Here is a 21,669-nt window from a genome sequence, read left to right as displayed (position 1 = left end):
CTGGGAAAGACAGCACCACGCTCATCCACAGCCTGTACCGCAAGTCAAACCCCCATGACACCACCAAGTCTAAGCCATTCCTGCTCCCTTGTTTTCTCGCCAGCACCGTCCCCTTCCCTTCTGGCACCGCGTTCTCCATCCTACAACGATAGCCATCGCAGATTTTCAGATTCACCACACAGATTGCCATCTCCATTCCTGGCCTCATATCCTTACCATGAAAGTAAAACATAGCTCCATCGCTCCTGCTTCCTCCAGAGCATCTTACAACCGCTCTCGTTCTCCTCACTCCCCCGGATCCATCATTGGCAATGCACACAGTCATATTATCCAAGAAAGACGTTCACCGTTGGATAGATTGTACCTCTGGGACAACCATTACTCCTGCAATTCTCGTAGCAGATACTCCTACCATTACAGATCCAGCTACGATTATGGTTCTTCCAGGCATTCACCTGACTCCTACGGGGCAAACTACATTGCCACCTCAGCTTCCATCAGAACCGGAGCAGACACATCTCGATGACCAGCCACTGGAAGTCTCTCCAGCAGATTCCTCTCCACCAGATGAAGTGGTCATCCCTGGCGAAGTCTCTCCACCAGACAACCTATGTCAGTTCCAAGAGCTTTTTAAATGAGTAGTTATAATGCAGGAGAGACCATTGGAGAAGTTAGGACAAACAACATCAGCTGTTCAAAAACCTTCAACCACAGCATAGGTCAAGACTGGCTATTCCTCTAAGCGAAGCCATCCTAGAGATTGCCGAAGAAATATGGCACATGCCAGCATCCGCCCTTCCAACTAACAAAAAAGCAGACAGGAAATACTTTGTTCCACCAAAGGGGATGGAATTCCTCTTCACCACCCCCCCAGCCCAACTCCTTGGTGGTGAATGTGACCCAACAGAGGTTTAAGGCCCCACAATTTAAACATCTGGGCTCTGATAGAGAGCTGAAGAGGTTGGATTTTCTGGACAGAAAAGTCTACACATCGGCAACATTAATGCTCAGAACTGCCAATTACATAGCGCATCTCTCCAACCATATCTTCAATACATTCTCATGTTTAACTCCGTTGATGGACCATTTGCTGGACTCTAAAAAGCCTATCTTGAAATTGGTGGTTCAGGAGGGCTACACATCAAGTAGAACGTCCCTCCAAATAGCTATGGATGTGGCGGACACGGCGGCTCGTTCTATGACCACCACCGTGGTTATGCGGAGAGCGTTCTACCTCTAAGCAGCAGGTGTTCCTAAGGAGTTACAAAGCAAGGTCGAGGATTTACCCTTTGACAGGGACAAGTTATTCGCTGAAAAGACTGACACCGTCCTGCACTCCTCAAAGGACTCCCGCACAACTCTGCAGACGTTGGGGATGTATGCCCCCCCATTTAAAAGACTTCGGTACACCCCATACCAACGAAGGTATGAATACCAATACGTTCAACACCAATGGCAACAACAACACCAGCAACAAAGGGGCTTCAACAATCAAAGCACATGCCAGAGGCCTCGACGACGCAACGGGAATATCCATACCCAGACCGTACCTAACAACAAGCAACAAGTTTGATGCCTTGGTCGTGGGCACCCAAAGAGTTCTGGGCAGCATCAAAGACCAGTTTACCCAAATTTTCCATCAGCTTTTTTAAACAATTAACAAAACTATCCAAAGCCCAAGATTTGGTGGTGATGGGGGACTTCAACTATCCAGACATATGTTGGGAAACTAACACAGCGAGGCACAGGCTATCCAATAAGTTTCTGGACTGCATTGGAGACAACTTTCTGTTTCAGAAGGTTGAAAAAGCTACCAGAGGAGAAGCTGTTCTGGATTTGGTTTTAACAAATAGGGAGGAACTAGTTGAGAACTTGAAAGTGGAAGACAGTATAGGGGACAGTGATCACGAAATAACAGAGTTCATGATCTTAAGGAAAGGTAGAAGGGAGACCAGCACAATTGAGGTAATGGATTTCAGGAAGGCAGATTTTGATAAGCTCAGAGAACTTGTAGGTAAGGTCCCATGGGAAGCAAGACTGAAGGGAAAAACAACTGAGGAGAGTTGGCAGTATTTCAAAGGGACGTTGTTAAGGGCCCAAAAGCAAACAATTCCGCTGTGTAGGAAAGATAGAAAATATGGCAAAAGACCAGCTTGGCTTAACAAGGAGATCTTGCATGATCTCAAAATAAAAAAGGAGTCATATAAAAAATGGAAACTAGGACAACTAACAAAGGATGAATATAGGCAAGCAACACGGGAATGCAGGGGCAAGATTAGAAAGGCAAAGGCACAAAATGAGATCAAACTAGCTACAGGCATAAAGGGAAACAAGAAGACCTTTTATAAATACATTAAAAGCAAGAGGAAGACCAAGGACAGGGTAGGCCCACTGCTTAGTGAGGAGGGAGAAGCAGTAACAGGGAACTTGGAAATGGCAGAGATGCTCAATGACTTCTTTGTTTCGGTCTTCACCAAGAAGTCTGGAGGTGTGCCTAACGTAGTGAATACAAGCAGAGAGAGGGTAAGTTTAGAAGATAGGATACACAAAGAACAAGTTAAAAATCACTTAGGAAAGTTAGATGTCAGCAAGTCACCAGGTCCTGATGAAATGCATCCCAGGATACTCGAGGAGCTGATAGAGGAGGTATCTGAGCCTTTAGCTATGATCTTTGAAAAATCATGGCAGACAGGGGAGATTCCAGAAAACTGGAAAAGGGCAAATATTGTGCCCATCTATAAAAAGGGGAATAAGAACAACCCAGGAAACTACAGACCGGTCAGTTTAACGTCTGTCCCAGGGAAGATAATGGAGCAGGTAATTAAGGAAATCATATGCAAACACTTGGAAGGTAATAAAGTGATAGGGAATAGCCAGCATGGATTTGTGAAGAACAAGTCATGCCAAACTAATCTGATAGCTTTCTTTGATACGATAACGAGCCTTGTGGATAAAGGAGAAGCGGTGGATGTCATATACCTAGACTTTAGTAAGGCATTTGATACGGTCTCGCATGATATTCTTATTGATAAACTAGGCAAATATAACTTAGATAGGGCCACGATAAGGTGGGTGCATAATTGGCTGGATAACCGTAGTCAGAGAGTTGTTGTTAACGGTTCTAAATCCTGCTGGAAAGGGATAACAAGTGGAGTTCCTCAAGGGTCTGTTTTGGGACCCATACTGTTCAATATCTTCATCAATGATGTAGATATTGGGATAGAGAGTACGCTTATTAAGTTTGCAGATGATACCAAACTGAGTGGGGTTGCGACTTCTTTGGAGGATAGCGACATAATTCAAAATGACCTTAGCAAGTTAGAGAAATGGTCAGAGGTAAACAGGATGAGGTTTAATAAAGAGAAATGCAAAGTGCTCCACTTAGGAAGGAACAATCAGTTCCATACATACAAGATGGGAAGCGACTGTCTAGGAAGGAGCATGGCGGAAAGGGATCTAGGGGTCATAGTGGACCACAAGTTGAATATGAGTCAACAGTGTGATGCTGTTGCAAAAAAAGCAAATATGATTCTAGGTTGTATCAACAGGTGTGTTGTAAGCAAAACTCGTGAAGTCATTCTGCCGCTCTACTCGGCACTAGTTAGGCCTCAGCTGGAGTACTGTGTCCAGTTCTGGGCGCCACATTTCAAGAAAGATGTGGAGAAATTGGAAAGGGTACAGAGAAGAGCGACAAGAATGATTAAAGGTTTAGAGAACATGACCTATGAAGCCAGGCTTCATGAACTGGGCTTGTTTAGTTTGGAAAAAAGAAGATTAAGGGGGGACATGATAGTGGTTTTCAAATATCTAAAAGGGTGTCACAAGGAGGAAGGAGAAAATTTGTTCCTCTTGGTTTCTGAGGACAGGACAAGGAGTAATGGGCTTAAAGTGCAGCAGGGGAGGTTTAGATTGGACATTAGGAAAAAATTCCTAACTGTCAGGGTGGTCAAATATTGGAATAAATTGCCAAGGGAGGTGGTGGAATCTCCCTCTCTGGAGATATTTAAGAACAGGTTGGATAGACATCTGTCAGGGATGGTGTAGACGGAGCTTGGTCCTGCCTTGAGGGTGGGGGGCTGGACTCGATGACCTCTTGAGGTCCCTTCCAGTCCTATTATTCTATGATTCTATGATTCTATGAACACCTGAAGCCCTTTTTCCACCAATGGGCCGAAATTACATCAGACAGATGGGTAATGGAAATTGTTCAAACAGGCTACGCCATTCCTTTCACCTCCATCCATTCTACCAACCCTCCCACCCCATCCCTTTTCAGGGACCCCTCTCATGAAGCCTTTCTATGCTTAGAAATCAACCACCTACTCTCTCTAGGGGCAATAGAACCAGTCCCAAATGAATTCACGGGCAAGAGATTTTATTCCCACTATTTCCTCACTCAGAAGAAGTCGGGAGGCTGGTGACCAATTCTAGACCTCTGCTGTTTGAACAGATTCCTACGAAAGCAAAGATTCAGAATGATCACATTAGCTGCCATAATTCCTGCACTAGATCGCGAGGACTGGTATGCAGCCCTCGACCTCCAGCACGCTTACTTTCATGTTTCAATCCATCTGGCCCACAGAAGATTTATATGTTTCGTTGTCAACACAAACCATTACCAGTACGAAGTCCTACCATTTGTCCTCTCATCTGCTCCCAGGGTGTTCTCAAAGAGGCTGCAACTACTGCCAGGATATCTCCGAAGATGGAGTAATTATCTTTCCATACCTAGACGATTGTCTACTCAAGAGTCGTACTGCCTCCGAGGTACTCAAAATGATTCAGGTCATCAAATGAAATTTTCAGACCCCTGGAATCCTCGTGAATGAGTAAAAGTCCATTTTGCACCCGACGCAATATCTCAAATTCATAGGAGCTAATTTTGACTCAATTACAGCCAGAGCCTATCTAGCCCTGCAGAGATTCCAGGCTATCCAAGATCTCATTCAGACCATTGTAGGCAGTCCTACCATCCCACTCATCACTTGCCTGAGACTCATGGGCCATATTGCTGCCACAACATATGTGGTACGCTACGCCAGACAGCATTTCCGTGCCCTCCAATATTGGCTGATACTGGAATACAATCACACTAGGCATGACCTCCACAGGTCAGTATCACCTCCAAAATCTGTCATCCAATCACTTCTTTGGTGGACGAGTTCCAGCAACCTTCTCTCAGGGGTAACCTTTTACCGACAACAGCCATCACAACTGACACTTCCCTGTTAGGATGGGGAGCCCACATGGGGCCAATTTCAGCACAAGGCCAATGGTTGGCACTGGAGAAGCGTCTGCATATAAACCTTCTAGAACTATGCGCAATATTCAATGCCTGCAAATGCTTCTGCGAGCACATCCAGAACACCACAGTGAGAATCCTCACGGACAATGTCACAGCCATGTATTATGTAAATCGTCAGGGCGGAGCTTGATCCCGTTCCCTATGTGCGGAATCTATCCGATTCTGGAATTGGTGAATTCGCCATGGAATAACGCCTGTGGCATCCTACTTACCTGGAACGACAAATGTTACTGCAGACTTTCTCAGCAGGCACTTCCATACGAAGCACGAGTGGGAACTACACGACGGAGTCCTCCACATGCTTTTTCAACATTGGGGAACCCCCCTAGTGGACCTCTTCGCTACCTACCGCAACAGAAAATGTCACAAGTATTGCTCCAGGGTGGGCCTCGACCTGGGTTCCCTAAGGGACGCCTTTCTCCTCAAGTGGAACTGACCTTTTCTGTATGCCTTTCCTCCAGACCTTCTCACTCAGAACCAGGGTCATCTATGACATCCCCAGATTCACACCTTGAAGCTCACAGCATGGTTCCTTGTTGGCTAAACCTATCCGAATCCCTATGTTCGGCATCAGTCAAACACGTTCTCATACATAGGAGACAACAAACAACTAGAAATACTTACCTGTCCAAGTGGCACAGATTCGTCTCCTGGTGCACCACAAAACAGCAGCTCCCAGAAGTGGCTCCTCTTCCTCTTATCCTTGATTACGCATTACACCTAAAGAATACAGGTCTTTCATTAGCATCTCTCAGGGTACATTTGGCGGCAATTTCTGCTTACAGACCACCAGTTGACAGAACCTCCGTCTTCTCTCACCCCATTACAAAGAAATTTATTAAGGCTCGCTCAAATATGAGCCCACCACGAGATCCAACCCCACCGATCTGGAACCTCTATGGCTCCACCATTTGAGCCACTGGCTACTATACCCTTATAGCTCCTAACTATATGAAAACGGTATTCTTGCTCGCCATAACATCAGCAAGCAGAGTAGGAAAACTCTCAGCTAAAATGGTGACACCACCGTATACAATATTCCAAAAGGATGGTGTAATACTGAGACTGCACCCAAAGTTCATCCCTAAAATAGCATCTCGTTTTCATGTCAATGAACCAATAATTCTGCCAGTGTTTTCCCCTGAGCATCATGAGAAGCGGCCCTCCATACCCTTGACACCCGAACGGCCTTTGCCTTCTAAATTGACCAGATGAGACCCTTCAGACAGACCGATCATTTAATTGTAACCTCCTGCATAACACAGTGAAGTGTATACTGCTCCCAATTCAGCCACGGGCTCACTCCACTAGGGCCTGGCAACTTCGACCACCTTTCTAAAAGGGGTTTCCCTCAAAGACATATGTAGAGTGGCCACTTGGTCCTCACACGTCACTTTTGCCGAACATTACATCTTATCTCAGGGGAGGCTCTCGGATGAGGCGGTGATGATGGCGGTGTTCTCCACAGCAGATAAATAGACTCTCTTCCTGCCTTCCGTTCTGGCAACGACTGCTATTCAGTCACCCACAGTGGAGCACCCGCAGGGTGTACCCCCCGCCAGCCCCTTTTACTTGCCTGGTGATTCTGTCTCTTTTTCGTATGGTTTTATGCATCTCTGTACGCATGGCAGGGGAGCTCAGTCCTTTGCCCTGCACAGAGGAAGCTGTATACCGAATTTGGTGGTCCTAGCTCTTATTTAGAAAGCAATACTGAGACTGCACCCAAAGTTCATCCCTAAAATAGCATCTCATTTTCATGTCCATCTTAAACAGATGGACAGGCAGACAGACAGGCTTGTTTGGACAAATTCTCCAAAATACAGAGTAGATAAATCTAGGTCACTCATACTTTTAAAAATCAGTAGTATTACAGTGTATTATTTAGCACCAGGCTAAAATAATAAAAATAGTACTTAGTGCAATGCAAGTCAATGGAAAACACAATTCTGCCTTATTTGCCTCTCAAAGATGCAGGATAAGGAAATCCAAAACTTAGCGGCTGCGTCCAGACTGGCATGATTTTGCGGAAATACTTTTAATGGAAAAGTTTTTCTGTTAAAAGTATTTCCGCAAAAGCATGTCTAGATTGGCACGGATGCTTTTGCGCAAAAAGTGCTTTTGTGCAAAAGCATCTGTGGCCAGTCTAGATGAGATTTTGTGCAAGAAAGAAAGCCCAGATCGCCATTTTAGCCAGCGGGGCTTTTTTGCGCAAAACAGTTCTTCCCTGTGTACACTGGCCCTCTTGCGCACGTATTCTTGCACAAGAGGACTTTTTCCCGAGTGGGAGCGGGAAAGCATTTGCTCAAGAAGCACTGATTTTGTACATTACAAAGTCAGCGCTCTTGTGCAAATTCAAATGGCCAGTGTAGACAGCTGGGAAGTTTTTGCACAAAAGCACTTGCTTTTGCGCAAAAGTTTGCCAGTCTAGATGCACCCAGAATGTGTTAATCTGATCTAACTGGATTCCCCAAATTTCTGTAAGTCAAATGTTTGTCTTTTCAGTAATTTTTTTAGATGCATTTACAATGTGTTCCACACTTACTCTAACTAGCTCCATTCAAGGAATTCCAACTCTCAGAAGATACCATTTGGAGTGTTCAGAATATTAAGGCCAGGATCTCACTAATCTGTCTCTTTTGATTTAATGTATTAAATGTATCCAGAAACAGAACAGCACTTTGAAAAGCCAGAGTAGTAGCTTTAACAATTCGGTGTCCTCAAATATAATTGTTTTGTCTTCTCTGAATGCTTGACAAATCAGTCTCAGTCCTGCTGACAGCAATTCTGGGCCCCACGGCAAAACAGCCATTGGACCCCCTGTGATGCAGTCCACCTGACATTTGGGTGGTGCTGCATCTGTGTTGCTGGCACCTGGCAAACAGCTGCCAAATAAGAAGCAAAAGGAAAGGAGAACACTGACGGCTGCCGATTTATTTTGCAGTGCATGGATCAATTTCAGAAGCATTCACCTGAAGATTTGAAAGCTTGAATTATGACTAGACTGAGCAGGTCTATGTGCCACTGGTCAGGTGCACATACAATTTATTGCTCACTAGATGAGAAAAAACAGAGAACATGCCAGCAGCACAGCTGGCAGCAGTTCACCGGGTGCCAGCAGCACAAGTGCAGCACCGCTCAAATGTCAGGTGGACTACGTGGGAGGGGACCCATTGACTGTTCTGCCCTGGGGCCCAGAATTGCGGTCAGTGGGCCTGAGACTGATTTGTCAGGCATTCAGAGAAGACAAAACAATTATATTCAAGGACACCAAATTGTTTTAAAACTATTACTTTAGCTTTTCAAACGGTTCAGTTTCTGGGCACATCACACAATCAAAAATTATACAGATAATCTTTCCATCTTTGGGACTGCAGCCTTAGCAGTTCCATTTTCATGCAATGCCAGGAATTTACCTAAGATTTTAAAGTCAGTTTCAGTGCTATCATGGTTGAGATTATATAAAAATTCACATGTGTAGAAGACAACCTAATAGTAACCAGCATTGCCAAAGTTTTAAAAGTTTGTTTTGAATACCTGAACTCTCCACAGAGAGTTGAAAGCCTGAATATATCTTGCTTACTAAGGCTGTTGCTAGGGAGGGCAAGTTTTCCTTCATATTAAAGCCATTACAAAGGCCAATTGGTCCTAAGTTCTATTGAACAGGAACAGGAAGGCAAAACTAGTCATAGAGGCAAATCGGCAAAGATGGTGCCAAGAAGGGATGTAATCTACACCTAGGGGCAAGAATGCTTTTTCTTCTGGACAGGGTCCATTTACCTTGTTCTGAGAAGTCTTTATTTGTAAAATGAAACCCACTTATAATGCAAAGAAAATCCACTTTAGTACAGATGTTCTAGTCCCCTCTGGGATCTTCTTCTTAAAAACTGTACGACTATGTGGAATTCAATGTACATGTCTGAGTCTGCCCTGCTTTTGGATATATATAACAGCTCCACCTAATATGGTATTAACATTTTCTCCTTAACGTGACACAACTGTGTGCAATAAATCCTGGCAGCAGACAACAGAGCAGAAAAATCAACAAGATGAATAGTGTAAAGGCATTTCTTTCTTTTCTCAGGAAGAAATCCTTACAGGACTAGTACATTTTTCTGAACAATGTAATGTGTAGCTAGCATTGAGTGCTGCAGTGCTACACAAAACAGGACAGCCTAGTGTAATGGCAGTGTTCTCTTTGAATATTGGCACTTCAGAAAGTAAGTAAGAGGAATGCATTTAGTTCAGTTATATACATTGTTGAATATGAATGAACAGAGGTGACTAGATGGGCTGTAGCTGTCATGACAAATGTTGAGAAATCATGATATGTAGAGAGAGTGAATAAGTGTTATTTACTCCTAACAACACAAGAACCAGGGGTCAGTCTATGAAATTAATAGGCAGCAGGTTTAAAACAAAGAAAAGGTACACAATGCATATTCAACCTATGGAACTCATTGTCAAGAATTATTGTGAAATCCAAAACTATAAGGCTACGTCTAGACTGGCCCCTTCTCCGGAAGAGGCATGCAAAGCAGGCAAGTCAGAATAGGGAAATCCGCGGGGGATTTAAATATCCCCCGCGGGATTTAAATGAACATGACCGCCGCTTTTTTCCCGGCTTGGGGAAAAGCCGGAAAAGAGCGTCTAGACTGGCGCGATCCTCCGGAATGAAGTAGGAATAAGAGATCCTCCGGAAAAGGGCTTTATTCCGGAGGATCGCGCCAGTCTAGACGCTCTTTTCCGGCTTTTCCCCAAGCTGGAAAAAAAGCGGCGGCCATGTTTATTTAAATCCCGTGGGGGATATTTAAATCCCCCGCGGATTTCCCTATTCCAAAGTTCGAAATTAGCATTCCTCTTCTGGAGAAGGGGCCAGTGTAGACGTAGCCCATCGGTTTCAAAAAAGAAATGGATAAGTTCATCAATGGCTAATAGCCAAGATGGCCATGCACACAACTGCAAGCTCTGGGTGCTCCTAGCCTTTGACTGACACAAGCTGGGAGTGAATAAAGGAGATGAATCACTCTATGATTGCCTGTTTTGTTCATTTCCTCTGAAACACCTAGCATTGGCCATGCCAGTAGACTGGATACTGAGCTAGATGAACCATGGGTTTTGACCCACTCTGGCTCTTATTAGGACATGTCAACTCTCTAATCATGACACAAACTAATTACTTCACTATTGCTTAATCTCCATGCCAAGGCGGCTATAGCTTTCAATGGGAATAGTTGTGGTACCTTAGTTCTCATTGTACATCAAGGTTTCTTTAATCCCCTATGCAACAACTTAGAATCATAGAATCCTAAGTCTGGAAAAGATCTCAGGAGGTCATCTTCATCTCCTTTGCTTCATGCAGTTGTCCTGCATTAACCTGGTGACCAATTGGTCAGGTATCTCACCAGAAGTCCACTGAGCCTAGCCCTGAGTGACCCTATAATGTGGTCAATGACACACTGCTCTTCTAGAATGTGCAAACCCCATGGAGGCTTTAACTCTGGGCTTTTCCAGCTAGGAATCCCACTGAAATCCATCATGTTGAATGGGTTGCAGAAAAGTCAGAGCAGAACACCCTTGTGAACTTCAAACAGCCAAAGAAATAGAATCGAACTCAAAACATTCATCCTTGGTAATAATCCTACAAATGAGCAGCAGTCAAACAAACCTCAGTTTTGTGCTTTTTTTCTTTCCTTACTAGGTAAAAATGAGAAGAATATTTCAAGACCTGAAGGATGAGCTGAACAGCACCTATCAATTCGACCCTTGCATCAGCTACCCTGGCATACAGCACAATGATACCAGCCCCTTTACATGATGTTTTTAGCCTGCTATTGTCAGGTCACACTGATTTTTGTTCTATTTCCAGACACATCAGAAGAAAAACACAGAAAGGTAGCAAACTAGATTATAGAAGCATAAATTATACTGTAAGCCTTGCATAGGAAAGGAAAAATCCTGCCAGTGCTCGATAATATACAATTTATATTCTTTGCAATAGAATACACAATTATTTAATCTCACTGTAGCAATAGGTTACTTTGCACAGAACAAGACTGGAATGCCAATGACAACAGTAGTCTGGAAACTTTCATAAATCAAAATGGAGAGTTAAGAACAAGTGTGCTTTCACTGATTATTTATCAGCCCTAGCTGAAAAAGTTACCTTAATTTTTACAGCCATCTCACTGGGAATTCACTGTAGGACGAGTTTGTGTTAAGATCATTTGGGACATTGAAAAGAATGATACAAATGCTAAATTTCTTAAGGGTCCCAGTTTATAGTTAATTGTAAATCATTAATTTATATATTTTCTTGTAATTCTCAAAGTTCTTTCTATGCTCAAAAGGAAAGTACTATTAGTTTTCAGCAGGCAGAATAATGCTGCATTTTCTGAACATAAAGAGATTATCTTTGAGAATAAAGCTCATCCTTAACTATGATGTTGAAACTAATACCTCAATAATAACTACAAAATGTAAGCATTAACACCAGTTTAGCTTAGAGCAAAACTATGCTATTCTTCTTAAAATTCTTGAAAGACCAATGTTTTCCAACTCCTAGATTAGTAACAATTGAAAAAGATGTATTGTAAAAACTAGAAATACTGTGACACTATGAAGATACAATAAGAAATGAAAATATCTTCAGTGTTTGGTAAGCTACAGTCTTACGCTGTGTCTAGACTGCAGGGTTTTTTCCAAAAAAGTAGCCTTTTTACGAAAAAACTTCACCTGCGTCTAGACTACAGCCACGTTCTTTCGAAATTAAATCGAAAGAACGCGGCTTTTCTTTCGACGACGGTACTCCTCATTTCACGAGGAAGAACGCCTTTTTCGACAGAGATCTGTCGAAAATAAGTGAGTATGGACGCAGGGAGGCCTTTTTTCTAAAATAATGGCCTCCAGGAAGAAGCCCTGGTGGACAATCTGGGGCATGGCTTGCATGTCTCTGGTTCCTGTCTGCAGCCATTTTTTAAAGGGACAGTCACCCTCACAGCCACTTGTGGCAGCAAAGCAGCTAGAGCACACGGCTGTTCAAGCGCAGCCATGTCCTAGCCCCAAGACCCTCCTGGCCCTTCCACAAGCCCCACCCCTTCCTGCAACTGCCTTACCCACCCCATTGCACCCCATCCCCAGGCCTGTTGGGGGAGGGGAAAGACAGAGACTTAAGAGAGCCTGTTGCAGGGCAGCAGCAGCAGTCAGGCCCCACACACACTCACCGAAATGGCTGGGAGCTGCAGGGAAACTGAGCAGTCTCTCTGTTTCCTCCTGCCCCCAGTATTCATTAAATTTGTCAATTGCAGTGGCGTCAGGAATGTAGCCACCACAAATGGCAAGGGTTCAATAGGAAAAGGTAAGAAGTAGTCCTTCTCTGGTCTGTTCTTCCTCCATTACTGCTCTGCAGAATGGTATTTTGAAATATATAATTTAATTAATGATATTTTATTGTGAATTTGGAAATGTCCTGTAATTTATTCTGCAGCTATTATAGCTATTATAGCTATAGTTATTTAACCCAGAAGCATTTACTTTGGCCTGCAGTGGATATCTTGTCCAGATGTAATATGAAAAATAATTCAATAGAATGTCATGTTATTCTAAATGTTTAACATCATTTTTAAAATAAGACAGTTGCCAGTTTCCATAACTGGTGTTCTTCAAGATGAGTTGCACATATCCATTAGGTGTAGGTGTGTGCATCTGACATGTACACTGGTGCCAATTTTCCTTTAGCAGTATCCATAAAGGGAACCAGTGCAGGCACCCCCTGGAGTGGTGCACACATGCCGTACTATATCGGGCTCCTCTGAGCTCCCTCACTCTCAACTCCTCATGGAGGAATACTCCAACAATGGGGAATGATGGAAGAATGTGAAATGGACATAAGCAACACATCCTGAAGCACATCAGTTACAGAAACAGATAACTGTCTTTTCTTCTTCGAGTGCTTGTACATGTCCATTCAACCCAGGTGTATGCAAGCAGTATCTGCAGTGATAGGAGTTGTTTAAGGACATGTTTGTTCACTGCAACACACCTCTTCCAAATGCAAGAGGTTCAACAGTGGGAGATCTTCTTGCAGATTCTGGGAGCCCCTTCGTTCTTTCAACGTATATGATGAAGAGCTAGGGCAACTTACAGAATGGCTTTGTTCTGTCAATGTAAAAGGCAAGCAAACATCCTCAGCATGAAGTTGCCTCTCATCATTGCTCGTATGAGATTTTTCAGGGAGAAAAGGGTGTCTCCACCCATGTAGAAGGCTGAGATCCCCATAGGTAGGAAGGTGGGATGTGGTTGCAGCTGGATCTTGTTTTTAATGAATATGGTATAAGGGATCTCTGAAGTCAAGGCACACAGCTTGGAGACCCTCCTAGCCAATGTAATCACCATCAGGAAGACTAACATTCAAGACAGGTGCAAAGAATATGATGAATCACTGCTAAGCATGATTTAGCCATGGAGCCACCATACTGTAAAGTGGAGAGATGACAGGTCTGGATGCAGCAGGTGACTGTGATCTTGACAGAGCAGGTCTGGGTGGGGAGGCAAAGGCCATGGAGGAAGCACTGCAAGGCATATCAGAATGGCAAACCAGTGCTGGTGGAACCATGCTGGCACAATGAGAATTACCTTAATTCTGTTCTGCTTGACCTTCATCAGGACCTTGGCAATGAGGAGAATTGGGGGGAACTGTGAGATGAGGAAGGTGTCGGACAAGTACCCTTTGCTCTCACATTATCTGGAGCAGAGCTGTACACTTTGTATTCTGCTCAGTAGCAAAGAGAACCACCTGGGAAATGCTGCATTTCCAGAAAAGCATGGCAGCAACTTATAGATGGAGAGCCCACTCGTGGTGAGAAGTTTGTTGGCCAAGAGATTCCCCTTTCCTGGGAGGTGGTGGCTTCCAGGTGAATGCCTGCTGGATCATAGAAACATAGAATACTAGGACTAGAAGGAACCTCGCGAGGTCATCGAGTCCACTCCCCTGCCCTCATGGCAAGACCAAGTACTGACTAGACCATCCCTGATAGACATTTATCTAATCTACTCTTAAATATCTCCACAGATGAAGATTCCACAACCTCCCTGGGCAATTTACTCCAGTATTTAACCACCCTGACAGTTAGGAATTTTTTCCCTAACATCCAACCTAAACCCCCCTTGCTGCACTTTAAGCCCACTGATTCTTGTTCTATCCTCAGAGGCCAAGATGAACAAGTTTTCTCCCTCTTCCTTACGACACCCTTTTAGATACCTGAAAACTGCTATCATGTCCCCCCTCAATCTTCTCTTTTTTGAACTAAACAAACCCAGTTCTTTCAGCCTTCCTTCATAGGTCATGCTCTCTAGACCAGCGTTTCCTAAACTATAGTCCGTGGCCTGGTACCGGGCCATAGAAAAAAAATGCTGGGCCTCAGCATGCCTGGTGGCTGCCGGCCCTTAGGCCGATTCAACCCATTCGGTCGAATCGGGCCCCACGCCCCTGCACCCAGAAGTGCCGGTGAGTTAAGAGCCGGGCCCTGCTCCACCGCTATGTGGAGCTGGGTCTCTCCCCGGCTCTGCCTGGAGTGGGGGGATCCCCCCCGCGCCTCCTCCCACCCTGCCCCCAGAGCGTTCCCCTCGGCCCCAGATGTCTCTGCCGCACGTGGCTCCTCCTCACTGCCTGCCGCCCATGCGCGGTGTTGCACGTGGGCGGGGGGGACGCCCGGGCGTGCCGTGACGGTTTTGTAACCCGCGGGAGGCACGTTGCGGGGCCTGGCTGGCTCCAGGTTCAGCCTCCAGGGCCTGAGTGCGGACTCCGGCCCCGCAACATGGAAGGAGAAGGTACGGAACCGGCTCATGCAATGGCCGAGGCGAGGCGAGGGGGGAAGAGGTGGAAGGAGAAGGGACTTGGGTGGGGAAGAGGAAGGCACCAAGGGACAGGGGTGCAGGAGAGAGAGACAAATGCCAGGGGGCCAAGTGCAGACCATGAGGGAAAGGGCAGGAGGGGAGGTGTCAGTGGGAGGGGGGACAGGGTGATGCTGGGAGAGGAGAGGAGAGAGGAAGGGCACTGGGGGCTGGAGGGGGAGGTGCTGGGAGAAGGCTTGAAAGTAGGGGTGGGCATGAGGAAGGTCAAGATGGAGCAAATCGTGTGTGAGGGCACAGAGGGGCAGGAGGGGAATGGGGCAGAGACTGGTAAGGGGTTGGTATTAGGGAAAAAGAGGGCAAAGGGAGGCACCAGAAGGGTACAGGGCTAAGGGAAGTTGCAGGTGCCAGGAGATTCTGGGGGGAGGAGGAGGGGAGAGCTGGCCACCGGAAGCAGAACTGGACTGGGGAATCAGGGCATGCTGGGGAGATTGGGGGGCTGGTGGAAGCAGGGCTGCCGGGGGGTGTGAGGTTGGGGGCAGGGAGCTGGCCGGGGAAGATGTGGGTGGGGCGGGAGAAGCGGCCACTGGAAGGAGGGCTGGACGGAGGCAGCAGGGCTGGCCAAGGGAGATTAGGAGGACAAGCGGGGGAGAACTGGCTGCCCCGGGAGGGGGTTGGTGGAAGTGGGGCTGGCCAGAGGCACAGCAAGGGGAGCAGGGGAGAGGAATGAATCGGCCTGAAGGGAGTGGGACTGACCTGACCCCCTTCTCCCCTCCCCCCCACCCACAAAGCACAAGTTAGTCCGGCACAGGGATTCTACTGTCCTCCCCCCTCACACACACACCCCTCGAGTAGTTGTGAACTATCTGGCTGGTAGACACACTCATGCAGCCTGAGCACATTTACCAGCCAGGCAGTTCGAAACTACAAACTGATATATCTAGTAATAATACAACTTACCTACTGAGAAGATACCAGACATGTTATATGTCTGGTATTTTCTCAGTTTGTTTTTCATGAGTTTATATTTTTGGGCTGCAAAAAGCAGAACTGAAAAAAAAGGGTTCCGATTAAAGTAAAAATTTTGGGAAACCCTGGTCTAACCAGCTTTCTGTCTGTCTTACAGCCCATTTATCTAATCCATATTCCTTAACTTGCTGGCAAGAATATTGTGGGTGTCCATATCAAAAGCTTTGCTAACGCTGGCACTGGGAGATTTGGGAGGACCAGAAACAACTTATTTGAATATTCATCATTTGATTAATGAATATGCAAATATGCAAATGAACATTACTGGTCCTCCAAAAGTTTGTGAATGGATTTACTGGTCCCCGTGTCAAAAAGTTTGGGAACCCCTGTTCTAATGTTATTTTCAATGTCTCGATTACATATCACAGATGAACTACCTTTTCTTCTGCTGAGTTCAGTCTATCAACAAATACATCTTTCTCAATTAAAGAGTCTTCCAAGTCTTTGGAGAACTTATGAGTTTTCCATTTCTGATATATTTAATATAACATGCAATATTTCAGACTCCCGTAGAATCAATACTTTTTCCTCTTCCAGATGCTGTGTTTGGTTTGCAACTTTTCTTTTTTGAACGTGAAAACATCTGCATCCTCCACCACATTGTACAACTGCTGCGCAAGATGGTTGCTTCCCCTTGATAACTGGTCTACCTGAGATTTTGTGGTCTGCAGCTGTTTAGCTTGTGTCTTAGCTTCAATAGAATCCACTTTATTTGATTCTAACTCTTTTATTTTTTCCTGCAGTGTTTAATTCAGTTGATCTAACTCCTCCATGTTTCTGACAAAATGATCAGGACTTCACTGAGTCAGTTTCTCTCAGTTGTAATTACAGCAAGTTGCTCTTGAAGAACTGAATTAGTTTTCAGTTTATTTCCATTTTCTTTTTCTAACCGCTGATTTTTTTTAATCTGAAGTTCCTTTATGTCACTTTCCATGGACAGGGCATGACTCTGTGTTCTCTTTATCAGATTTTGTCCTGAATTCATTTTCCATTTCAAGGAACTTTTCATGCTTCTTCTTTAGCTATTTTAAAGTTATTCAGCATGTTTGTGACATCAAATAATCTAACTTTGCACACATCCATCTCAGACTTCGCCTCATAAAGTTCTTTTTCTGGTATCTTATCTTATAAGGAATCTGCTACTTACCAAAAGAAACAGATTCCTGTTCATCGTTTAAATACAGTTTTTGTTTTTAAGTGCGAAAACTGTTTTTTCTAGTTCTGCATAAGCAGTTATTCTTACAGATAGTTCTCTGTGCGTCAAATCCAACCTTGAGTTTAATTCTTTCAATTTCCATGTGCTGAGCACTAACAATGTTATTGCTTTCTTCTATTCCATGGAACAGCCTCAGGTTTTCACTAGCTGCCTGCTCTACCTGTAGCTGAAGAGTTTCAATTGTGACAATTCACTGTGGCTGTCTGTGTCTTTCTTAGATATATTTCCGCATTCAGTCTCTCAAGCTCATTCTGCTGGACTCTCTTCTGCAGATCTTGCTTTCATTACCATTGCACATTCAGAGTTCAGTTTGATAGTAATTTGTTCACATAGGCTGTGTCCAGACTCCATGCCTCCGTCGACGGAGGCATGTAGATTAGCCAGCTCGGAAGAGGGAAATGAAGCCGCGATTAAAATAATCGCGGCTTCATTTAAATTTAAATGGCTGCCCCGATCTGCCGATCAGCTGTTTGTCGGCAGATCGGGAGAGTCTGGACGCGATGCCCCGACAAAGAAGCCTTTCTTCATCGACACAGGTAAGCCTCGTGAAACCAGGTTTACCTGTGTCGATGAAGAAAGGCTTCTTTGTCGGGGCATCGCGTCCAGACTCTCCCGATCTGCCGACAAACAGCTGATCGGCAGATCGGGGCAGCCATTTAAATTTAAATGAAGCCGCGATTATTTTAATCGCGGCTTCATTTCCCTCTTCCGAGCTGGCTAATCTACATGCCTCCGTCGACGGAGGCATGGAGTCTGGACACAGCCATAGTCTTATCTCAGGTTTCTCTCACTTGGGTCCCAAGTTTTCATTAGGCAAACCATGCACTTGCAACTCATGCAAGCCATTGGTTTTCATTCAGTAGGAGAAGTCTGCAACTGGTAAAAGTCAGTGGAAAACAAGAGTGAGTCTGCAAAGAAGACAGAAATTTTCTTACCTGTTAATTTTCTGCTAGAAGCTTCTCTCATTCATTCTAATAGGTAATGTAGCTCACCCCATGCTATTTGATCCTGTGTTGTTGCTGGAAGCTGCAGACTAAGCCTTGCTCTTCCACTCAGGCCATCTTAAGAGAGTGATTCTAAAACTATAGGAACACTCTAGCAACCTATTACTAACCTTAAGACAACCTGAAATTATAATAACTAACATTAACACAATAATATATTTAAATCTCCTTTTAGAAAAAAATCCAGTTCTCTATAAATTGTATCAGAGTCATTTATCAGATTAAGATATTGGGCTGAATGAAGAGATGCTACTAGTAGAAAGAAAATCAGGCAAGAAATTTCTCACTCTGCTGAAGAGCTTTTCTTCATTCTTCACAAATAGGAAATAGTAAGCAGTGATTGACAGATGTGTGTGTGGGAAAGGAAAAAGGTAAATCAGAATTTTAGTTATTGTTAAAATAGAACGGACAGAATAAAACAAAAGCTTCATATTGCAGAAATTATTTGGAAACCAAGTAAGTAGCAATGTTCAAAAGGATGCCTCTGCAGAGAAATGGGAACCTACTTTGCATATTTTCCTCAAATGAGGCTCAGACACTTGTCCCACAGTCCAACTAGGGACCTTATGGAGGGAACCTTGATTCACTCAGTGAATGGTTTCTCAAATGACTAACATGTCAAATAGTGAAAGAGTTTAATATCTTACCTGCAGCAACTTGGAAAGCTATATATCCTGCACTGTGGATGGAAAGAGACTACGGGTGTATCTAGACTACACTAGACTTTTGAAAGAGGATATGCAAATTCTGCAGGAATTTGATCGCAGGAGAGGGGGCGCAATGTGAGGCTGTGGGGAAAGCTGGGGAGCCTACCTGGGGCTCCCTGCTGCCTCTGTGGGCCGGATCCAGTGGCTTTGTGAGCTGAATATGGCCCACAGGCCATATTTTGCCCCGGCCTAAGCTAGAGGAACTAATTCCAAAACCTGACTTTTGGAACTAAGCACAACTAGAAAAGCCAATTGCTGTCCAGTCGGATTAATCTTGACATTTGGAACTCAGTTGAGAGTTTAATGTCCTGTATGAAGAACCCTTATGGCACCCATACTTTTTTAAGGTGCTTAGTTATAGTTCTCTAATTAACAACATGGGAGAAATTCTAGTGTAGCTAAGGTCATCAAAACTTTGTGATAGTTTTTTTGAAGTTCTGGTATTTCTTAGATACTAGGGCCCCATTGTGCTAGGCACCACATAAATATACAACAAAAGGATGGTCCCTGCACCCAAAAATTTGTTTCTTTTGTACCATAAATGAAACTTTATTAGAACAAAAATTTTCCCTTGTGGGTCAGTTATTCCATAACTGCCATCCACTGAGTTTCTTGAACATTCTTCTGAAGCAATTGCAATCAGTAAAAAGCCAAAATGATAACTAGGTTGACTTAATAACATATCCAGAGAAGGAATTTCTGGAGATACATTGTGAAATCCCACTCAAAAGACAGTATCAAGGTGTGGCTTAAGCAAACTGGAGAAGACCAGTCATGGTGCGATTGTTGCCATGACAATTGATGAGATGAAGTTTTGGATCTTTGTAAATCTTTACCATAGTGGTAAATGTATAGTCAAAACCGTGCTTGGGATTTTCTTCTGGTTGAACAGGTTTCTGTATTGGATTCAGAATGTTTTTGATTTTGAATTTTTGTGGGTCTGAATCCTTTCTAACTGCTGGCAAATTATGAATGGGTTTGTTTCTTTGAACAGAGCACAAACAGTGATGTTGTCTATAAATGGATATAGATGTGTAACTTGGGGCCTCGGCCTTGCTGTGACTCCTACCAGCCATTTAAACATCTGGACACAGAAATAGATCAGAACAAATAGCCTTGTGCAGGAATTCTAAACTCTTCCCACACAAATGCTCAATTTGACTTTGTGATGCTGAAGATTTTATTGTTCAGAACAAAAGATGTTTAGGTCATTCATGTGAGCTTCTGCTTCAGACATTTCCCTCTGCTAGGCAAACAGTCCCTTCATGAATACTTTTAGTGGCGACAATGACCAATGGATCATTATGATGCTTTAACAGGGAAGATTCAGACTTCTATTGTCTTGGCCACTAATGTTGCTGGTTCCCAAATAGCCTTGCACTTGTAAATGTGGATGTGTAGGGCATGGGATGATTTTTCTCCTGTTCATGAATGTAACCACAGTTTGCGTCTAGCCAGACAGTAAGGATCATCATCATCAACAACAACAACAACCATGGACTCAACACCCATTGGTGTCCGATGCCTCCCTAACTATTTCCTTCCATCTTTCCCTGTCCAGTGCGGAATGGCTTAGTTTCTGTAGATTATCTCTGCACCAATGTACTATATCGTCTACCCATTCTCTGTGGGGTCTGCCTCTCCTATTTGGACCATTCATTATACCACATACCAGCGTCTTAACTTTTCACTCATTGTTCATTCTGCAGATATGCCTGAAGAGCTGTAACTTCCGTTGTATAACCTTCTGCAGTAGGTTCTCTTTCAGCTGTATCTTCCTATATAATTCCTCGCTGGTGACCTTCTGCATCCATCCTATTCTCTTTCTATAACAGGATAAGATCTTTCTATAACAACTCTTCTTGAATGGCAATATTCTTCTCTTCGAATTTAACATTTTAGTTTAACATTTAGTTTAAACTGAAACTGATGATCTCAAAGAAGGAAAGTATGATAAATTATTGAATTTTGCATGGGGGGGTTGATACTTTGAGCTTTTTTTCAGGACAGTGGCTTCCAGGCCTGAGGTTACTTCTAGACTGAGGGGTTTTCGTGGGATACCTTCAGTATCCCACAAAAACCCCGCTGCATCCAAGGAACGCGTTTGCTCTTCCACTATTTTTCACGGAAGAGCAAATGTGCTCTTTTAGGAAGTCCAGTATTCCTTGTTTCATGAGGCATAAGGGCTCCACCAAAAGAGGAGGCTTTTCCACCATTTGGCCCCACCTAGACAGGACCAAAAGGTGGAAAAGCCTCTTCCAAAAAAAAAAAAAGCGGAAAAAGCTGTGTAAAATGCATGGCGCATTTTGCATAGCTTTTTCTACAAAAATGCCGCAGTCTAGATCTAACCTACGAGTCATGTGGGTTTGGGGTTTTATTGTTTTGTTTTTCTGTGGAGGTGTAAAAGGATACTTCCCCCAGCTGTTTATACAAGTGAGAGAGCCTGTGAATCATACTGATCTGATGATCCTTTAAGGCAGGGGTTCCCAAACTTTTTGACACAGGGACCAGTAAATCCATTCACGAACTTTTGGAGGACCAGTAATGTTCATTTGCATATTT

The 21,669-nt window shown here is 44.1% G+C and overlaps 1 long non-coding RNA gene across 1 annotated transcript in view; it reads right to left on the bottom strand.

Annotated features, from left to right (window-relative positions):
• Positions 1–21,669, bottom strand: part of LOC142828019 (uncharacterized) — a 95,750-nt gene that overhangs the window by 28,569 nt on the left and 45,512 nt on the right. Inside the window, exon 2 of the long non-coding RNA XR_012902928.1 lies at positions 5,930–6,025. This is a non-coding gene — a long non-coding RNA (uncharacterized LOC142828019). The remainder of the gene's footprint in view (positions 1–5,929; positions 6,026–21,669) is intronic.

The sequence above is a fragment of the Pelodiscus sinensis genome, chromosome 3 (genome assembly GCF_049634645.1).
Source record: "Pelodiscus sinensis isolate JC-2024 chromosome 3, ASM4963464v1, whole genome shotgun sequence".
NCBI lineage: Eukaryota > Metazoa > Chordata > Testudines > Trionychidae > Pelodiscus > Pelodiscus sinensis.
The sequence above is the reverse complement of the archived record's forward strand: the minus strand, read 5'-3'. Positions and strand labels throughout refer to the sequence as shown.